Here is an 8,983-nt window from a genome sequence, read left to right on the forward strand (position 1 = left end):
GTTCCAGACTGCTATTTTCAAAATGTCCATCTCTATTTTTTACTTAGCAAGTTTGTGAGTAGATGTAACATGACTGTTGTTTGTTGTACTTGTTGTCTTAGTATTGTGTTTAGCTCACTTACCAGTTTTCCTAACATTTCCATACCTTTAATGGATTGTTTGAGCATTTCTTTGTTTTCTGTAACGTCTTCGATGTTATTGCTTTGATTCTGATTGTTTGTAAGCGTTGCTTGGCTAATGTTTTTGGTTACTTGTGCGTAGCTTCGGTTACCTTGGGGATCTATGTTTCTGCTTATAGCGTTTAGTTCGTGTTGTGCTTTCAATGTTGTTTCGTTATCCGTTATACTTTGTTGTGGTTGATGGTCATTGTGTGATCTGTTGCGAAGTGGAGGAAACAGTTTACGTTGCATTAGTTTCCTTATTTCACATCCTTTGTAGCTGGCTGGGTGGTTTCCGTTACAATTATAGCATTTAACTTCTTCTATTTTTCCTGTGTATTGTTAGGTGATTTTTTGCACATTTAACACATGCCGGGCTTCTGTTGCAATAATTTTTTGTGTGTCCGTATTGTTGACACCGCATGCATTGTGGTATATCTTTTTTGTAGCGTGGTGGTTCCACTGTTACAATTGTATTTAGTATTTTTGTGATTTCATAAATTTCCTTGTTATTGGTTCTGGGTTCCAGTTCTATTAAGAATAGTGGCAATGGTTGCTTCGTATCGTATCTTGTCATATTGTTTATTGCTCTTGTTTCATGGCCAATTTTTCCTAATTCTTCACTTAATTTTTTTGTGTTAGTTTTTGGATGTAAACCTCTTATAACTATTTTATAGCTCCTTTCCGTTTTGAGTTGGTACGTGTGGTATATAGCATTTTTTTCCTTTAGTTCTTTTATCACTTTCCTATAAACTTCTGGGGTGTTTGTTTGAATTTTTACTTTTTCTAATTTTGTTTGTTTTATTGTGTAGTTATCCTTCCCGACTATATTGTTTAGTAGATCAATAAGCGGGTCTATTATTTGGGCCTCAACAAATATTGGCGGTGGTTTTGATATGTAAGGTGATTTAGTTGTGGTTTTGCTTGTCGGGTCATTGTCTATTTCTTCCGTTAATGAGCTGAAGGAGTTTCTTAAAGGTAATTCTTGCAGCCATCGCTGCTTTTCTGTATCTGGGTTTCCTGCAGCATTTGTGCCTGGAATTATTTTACGTTTTTTGCTAGTCTTTGCTAGCTTCCAGTTTTCGTCCTGGTAACTTATTTCGTTGTCGTGTCTGCACTCCTTCTGTCTCCACTGCTCTTCCATTTCTTCTGTTTCCATATCATTTTGGTTGTTATTATTTTGCTGTTGTTGCTGTAAGCCTGGTAAATCTGACGACCCTTTTATATAATATTTTTCTCCTTTGGTTGCAATCTTGATTGTTGATATCTGCTGCTGCATTGTTTGTCACTATCACTATTCGTAGCACTTCTCTGAATCACTTGACTGAAGCACACGTTTGCTTACACACATCTGTTCGCCTCGGTTGCCCGAGCGATACTGGACAACATGGTGAACCTGATGGAGAGCATAAACGCCTTCAAGGAATTGTTCCATGCTCCTTTGACGGTAATGAACGCATTCTCGCTAAGATGGCACGGATAAACTCTGACAGATTTATCACAAGTGACTTTGGACGTCTAAGAAACTTCGCAATTGCGAAATTCAATACCGCTTGTCTCTAATAATCGTAAGTTACTGTTGCAGCCCCTGCAAGCTCACTCGTTTGCCGTGGTCCTGCTGGTAAAGACGAAAGCCACGGAGAGGCATAAGATGCAGTTCAAGAGCCTCCGTATTGAAAGAGTGTAACCATCTGAACACGGAGTTCGGGGGCATAACCGCTTTATCATTTAATTCATTCCGATTAGCATATCATTTAACTTTGAAGCGATAATCACTCGCCGTACAGACAAGGTGAAAATGGAGCTTTCAGTTGTCACGATAAACCTAGCAAACAAAACGCGGCTTTTCATATATTTATTATAATATATATATATATATATTTCATATATTTATATATATTTCATATATTCTGTTTATTCTATTTACGTTGCAGGCTCTTAAGCTTGTCTTATTACAACGTCTTCACCGCGGAATGAGACGCACTTTTCGAAAAACTATATCCGTGCGATACAATTTTTTCATCTTCGGATATGATTATAACGTGAGACACGTTCCCTGGTGCAACTCAATAAATAAGAACAGAGACGAGAATCTGACACTGATTTAACGAGTGACAGGTGGATCTGGTCAACCAGTTCAGTGACACTAATTTTGATGGCATTTGATTTGTTGAGACGCAGTCGTCGTTGGATTTGGTATTTGCGGAAAAACCGGATGTTTTTCTGCACCGAGCTGTCAGAATTTGATATCTTTGTCTACGAGGATAAGAACACTCAGACAACAATCACGAAGAAGAAAACGTCCTCTAGACTATAAATAATAATATTCTTTCGACCCTAGAAGGCTCCATTTTAGCTCTCACATGGGATTTTAATTACGTTGAGAGATATCTGGATTCCCACTTCGGAAGTTTGCTACAAGACAAACACCGAATCTCTGAAGCTGCGCTCCGGTACACTATGTTACTCTATCCCATCGTTCATCGAACACAGCAAATGCTATAGAGCCATAAATAGGCGTATCAGGAAAGCCCCTGATAGATCCCCGAATTCTCTGGATCTAGAGAATTAAAGATTCCAAAAGCATGTTTCCGTAAGTTAGACGAGTGCTAGGCAACAGGGCTAACCTCTTGATCGACGCCCTCAAATTTTCTTCAGACGATTCTCACCGCCTTCCACAGTTGAACAACCTCCTCGCCTAGTGTGATAAAGCAGAAGATGCATCGTTATTGGTACCAAGCCGACAGATAAATCGAGATCGTGACGTCGCCGATACCGCCGGCTCCCCAGAACTTACTAGTAACGCGATTACATGCCATTAATAAACGTGTACGCAAAACGTGCTTCTGTTATTCACGATCTTGTGTCGTGACTTATAAACTGTTCTTTGTACAGGTCTTTAATTACTATTGTGCTTGCGTGGTATTTCATCACTTCAAACTTGTTAAACTTTTATCACTAGTTCCAACAGCCCTTGTTATTTGTATGTAACGAAGCATTCTTCGTCCGGTCTCCTTTCTACCGCGCGGTAAGCTTCGTGAATCCCACAAGACTACTGGGGACAAATTTGGAAGTGTGGGCCGCAATGTATATAATGATCTTCTCAGATTCCCAAATTTCAAAACCTTCAAAATGCAGATCTTCGTTGAACCGCTGGAACAAGGTCCGTACCTTCAGCTGAGGAAACAGGGATTGTAACCGCTCCGGCTCCGATGTCTCAGTGAATTATTTCACATCGTGGATTCAATTTAAGTTCCTGAATGGGAAAAGGTTATCAGGTTTCAATTTCTCCAAAGCAGTACCAATATAGCTCCCGCAAAGGTACACATTCTTCTTTTCCTTGATCCTCAATGATCTCTTGAACCTGTATACTCTTCTAAGATATGGAAGATGGGGAAAGTAGTTCCCTTGCTGGGGAAGGATAAGAACAAACCAAATCCAGCCAGGTACAGATCAATGAGTTTGCTGTTTGCAGAGTATCCATTAGTAAGGTCTTTGAGAGGGTGATACAGATACTCATACTGTTTCATTGTAAAGAGGCTTCCATTCCTCCCGATCAGCAATTTGGCTTCCGGGACAAATACAGTAAGGTACACGCAATAATAAAATTCGTGACAGGCGTCTGCTGGTAGCAAAACTATACTCATAGACCTGGAAAGGACTTTTGACATGTATCGATCGAGCGGTTTGCGATAAAAGCTGATACGATACGGTTTCCTTAATCATCTAGTTCGGGTGATTTGGTCCATAATCCCTGAAAGGTGTCTCATTGGATGGCAAGCTCGAATATCGTCTTCGGGGTGAATGACAGGCTGCAACAGGGAACGTTCAACACCTCCATCCTGTTTAATTTGTATTTTAGTCATGCTTTGAGCCTCCTCCATCTCAATAGCGACTTTAACCTATGCGCGTTAGTATTTACTAATGGCCTCCTGATTTACGCGACGGGAATGTATTCATCCACAATTAATTCCTAGCTGCGGGAAATTTTCGATCGCATTATGGTTTACTGTGGTAACTGAAAGTTCCGTACATTCTCGCTGATTTCTTATCACCGGTAATAGCCCCTATCCGTTCCGCATAAGAAAATGGTCAAATATCCCGGTATATATTTCTATTGCAAATTACAGATTACACAGCAAGTTAAGACTCAAATATAAAATAAATCAGATAAGACTTTTATAGCAAATAATGGTTCGTTCTTCTCAAAGCATCTCTGCGTGAAGTGTAGTCTTCTGTTGTACAAATTGCTGGCATTAATCCTATCCCGACTTATGACTGTCCGATTTGGCTCAATGTCACAACGAGCCTGATGGACCAGCTCAGGCGTTTCAAACGGAAATGTCCGAGGCATTGCATGGGGCTGTATCGCACGAGCTATTTTACATACCAATAAAAATATTTTACATAATTTTATATACTATATACAAATTGCACATAGCTTTTAAATTTCTCGTATCCGTAGGACGCGATGAGAGTACCATGGACTCTCAGTTGACCTGTTTATGTTAGAATTAGCGAAGAATCTTAGAGCCAAAGTATGTCTAATCGTCGATCAACTTTGGTGGAGATTCATCAAATCCAAATCATTACTTATATCATTTTTGTAAAATGAATTCAAAGTAAAGTATGTACCATCTATTTTCCTCTTCAGGATTGATATTTCAACAAAACCGCGCACATGCATAAACCATGATAAATAATTTACGACTGCAACTATAATGCATTTTTATATGCTACTGAGAACACCTACACTTCGTTAGCAGTGCGATACTAGTAACGGTACTAGTGGTTTCGTGCGGGAATTGCTGGAAATTTTAAGAATAATCACTACTTTGGGCAACTTGTCTGAAAGTTAATTTCTCTGCGATCTGGGGGATATTGAAATATGTTGCAAGGCTCAATATTGTGGACAATTTTGTTTTCCAATACATATAACTGGTGATCGTTGGTTTACCAATTATGTAAAAAAAATTTACAATCGAAACTATCGATCAGCTTTGTTAATGGGTTATATTAACCCTTTTGGTCCTAACACCGGATATATCCGGCATGTACGATGTGACGCGATAAAATTGTTTGCTCTTTGTGACTGCAAGAAGGGTTACATTCCAGACTTTATTATTTATACGGCTGCTGGTACTATTACAGGGTTTGAATGTAAAGACTGTGGTAAATCACAGTATTGTAATGAAGTATTGTAATGTCCCAGCTAGAACCATAGTTAGGTAAAGGCTACACCCTTTACGTTGGCTATTGGAACGCAAGCCCAAGGGTAGGACGGCCTTCGATTACTTCCATAGGATCAAAGATAGGCTTGAGAACCGCTGAGTAAGGTCCGACCACTACATGACACAGTTCATTAGGAGCCACGTGAATTTCAACAGCAAATTTAAGACATTCCATCTGAGCGAGGTGGACAGGTGCTACTGTTGTATGGAAGAAACCCCTCAACATATATTGTAAGACTGTCAGACAATGAGGAACAATAGAAGCTGCAGAACGCTATAGAAGAACTTGAAATGGACTGGCCGGAGGAAAAGTTCATCAGCAAAGACGTATACCCTCACTTCCGTCAGTACACAAGAATCGTTCTGCAGGGAAAGGAGCAGAAGAGAAGGACAGTTTTGCAAAAAATAGGGGGTCCACCGCAACAGGGAAGGCCACCAGAAAGAAGATCGACGCAACCCGGTGAGCAGATAAGCCAGCCCCTAAGGCGAAGTGTAAGACTGGCGTGACGGGCACCTGAGCGGAGCAAAGGGGAACCGACTTCATCGAAAAACAGAGACAACAGCAACAACAACTAAATGAAGAATCGCAGCGAAGAAATAAACGGATATAACAAACAATACAATGGATTGAAGATAGGACAATAGACAAAATAGAACCGAGAAAACAACAATAACAAAAAACCTGGGCACAGAAAAAACACGAAGCGTGCGAGCTGGAGAGGTAATCTGCGACCGTCGGTGCAGGCGGTACCCATACAAAGTGGGTACCGAGACAGTGCAGGGATAATTGGTTGAAGAGCCAACTTGCTGAGACCGAGCTATATGCTGGCAGCTCCGCCTCCTCGTGATCCCCGCTGGTAACGGCGCGGCGCGATGGGCGCATAAGTGAGCTGCCGCCTGAAAGGGTAGGTTCAATTTGTCCAATGACGCACAAGGAGAGGGCAGGGTTTTTCCAAGTTACGCGTCGATCATCTATGCGTGCCGTTCCTAGGGCGGGAGGGTACTGGAAAGTAGATGAGAGTCGAATATGAACATCTGAATGCGAAGTCAGTATGATTTCTTTACTCCAGGTTTGACGCGGTCGACCAAAAGGTTGGGCCCTCAATCGCACACATTACTTGTCTCTAACCAAATTGCGATGATCAGCAGCGGTATTAACGCCATGTGATGTGTCTGCCCAGTGTTCTAAATATTAAACTGAACTACGTAAACTACGTAGAAAAAAGCGCAGGTAAACGGCGGGAGTAACTATGACTCTCTTATAGGGAGCATAGTTACTCGGGGGTAGAGGGGACTAGATCCTCCTGCCCAAGTCGCACTCCTACCTCCTCGCGGTACCGCCGGTAACATGACCGTTTTCTGTCTGGGGGTTCTCCGGGGCCCCCTTACAGAGGCGGCATGGCTAAAGTGTGGCGACGAAGGGGCGGATGCAACGGGTTTGGTGACGAACCCAAGCAATATACGAACTTGTTCGTAGACCCCGCTAATGACGACTGGATTGGATTGGACATGATTTGGATTCGAATGGAACTATATTGGCTGTAAATAGTTTTTTATTCTATGACCTAAATGTCATCAATTGTACATATGCAATTCTATTTTATTAAATTGTACATATGCAATTTCATTGGTCAATTTTCTGACCAATTTTTATCGATTTTATGAGCTTTGGTCCATTTTTTAACATCTTTTAACTATTTACATAAGTTTTACCATCTTAACTTTTGCTCCCTAAATTGACGTGTCAATGTGGGAGGCAAATTGATTTTATATCATCCCCAACAAGGAGGGGTTTATCCTTGGAAGTGTGGGCGGGAGAAATCCTCCCATAGGGTATAGTCAAAAGCCTCGTCATCGTACTAGTGACGTAATTGGCCCCCTTAATGGGGTGCAATGTGTTGCGGGCCTTGGTGTCGCATGCGCTAATAAAGGCTTATGGGGGGATTCGCTGCGTACGGTCTTATGGTCGTGCGTAGCGATTTTTTTCCATTTAAGGCTTTTTTTTATACCATCGAAAAAGCAATACGCCGCTGGACTTAGCCGGATATCCGCTATGGAATTACTAGCGTCTGGTTCGGTGCGTACGCTAGGAAGCAATACGCCGCTGGACTTTGATTCGCACACTCGAGGGGGGATTTTCGCTGCGTACGGCCCTTATTGGTCGTGCGTAGCGAATTTTTTTCCCTTTGAGCAAATTTGACGAACATCTGGGAAGCGGTGCGCCGCCGGGCCGTGCCTCACATTGCTGCCCCTCAAGGCCTTTAGCGTCTGGCCGCCACATAACGGCCTTGTCGCGGGGCCTTGGGGAGTCATAGGTACTCGGGGATAGGCAGGGCCTTGGCCCTGTCTATCCAAGTTGCACTCCTACCTCCTCGTGGTACCGCCGGTAACATGTTCGCTTTGCTAGCATGGGGAAATATCCCCCGGGTGTTAGCGGACATGGCCAAACGGAGTGTAGCGACGAAGGGACGTGAGCTGAACAAACATCATCGGCCGTGCCGAAACGGGAAATGGAGTACCGTGAAGATAAGGATGTAAAACCAACAACAAGGAACTCGTTCCTTCAATCTTATGACGACTTGGCTAATCAAAGGACATGAGATGGATGATGGATGGAATTTAAATTTTTGGCTATACAATTTACCACTAAAATGTTCGATTCAACCGAAGCCTCGGACGCGACGCCTCTCGATCCCGGAGGCGCCGTGGCGGATTTTTCCGCTCCTCAGGGGATCACGGGTGACGACCAGGCCAGCCAACGGACAATGAGCTTTGAGATAACGGTACCTTTAGTGGGCGATCGGGTTGCGTGTCCAGTATGTGAAGAGAAGGGAATAAACCTTTTCTTCATGTCGTTATCCGACCTGAACAAGCACCTCGATCTACACCATACAGACGCGCGCGTTAAATGGAGTTGTCTCTGTGGGAAAAGTTTCTCGAAACTTCATGGGACCCAGTGCCACATTCCTAAATGCACGGGCACTGGTCAAAAGGCAGTGGGAAAATATAAGTGCGAAGCATGTCCCATGAGTTTCGGGACCCAGAGGGGACTCTCGACCCACGAAAGGCATGCGCACCCTGCCCTAAGAAATCAAAAAAGAAGGGGAACGGACCCCCCAAAAGAAAAAAATTGGACAGAGGTAGAACTTAGTCTCTTGAGAGAGCTTAACGAAAAATTCAAAGATCACAAGTATCCAAACAAGGAAATAAATAAGATCCTCACAAACAAGACCTTAGACCAGATCAAATACCAGAGAAAAAAGCTAAGACTGGTCGGTGAGGCAACAAGCTCTCAGGAGGCTAATTGGGCAACAGTGGGAGGGTGCGATCTCGTGGATCCAGGCAATGCGTCTTCAAATGCGCCTGAGATCCGCGATGACAATGAGTCTCTTAGTGCATGGAGACTCAGCTTGGAGGAAGCTATACTGACGACAACCGACGTACCTCCTGTTTTAAGTGAGGCTTACGATCGGTTGGAAAATATTTTTAAATTAAACCAAGGGAACGAGGAAGCCCTTGGTAATGAATTAAATAATTTTATTGCACATCTCTATGAAATAGTAAGGAAAGTTAATAACATAGAGATCACGGAAA

The sequence above is a fragment of the Bombus fervidus genome, chromosome 15, assembly GCF_041682495.2.
Source record: "Bombus fervidus isolate BK054 chromosome 15, iyBomFerv1, whole genome shotgun sequence".
Classification (NCBI taxonomy): Eukaryota; Metazoa; Arthropoda; class Insecta; order Hymenoptera; family Apidae; genus Bombus; species Bombus fervidus.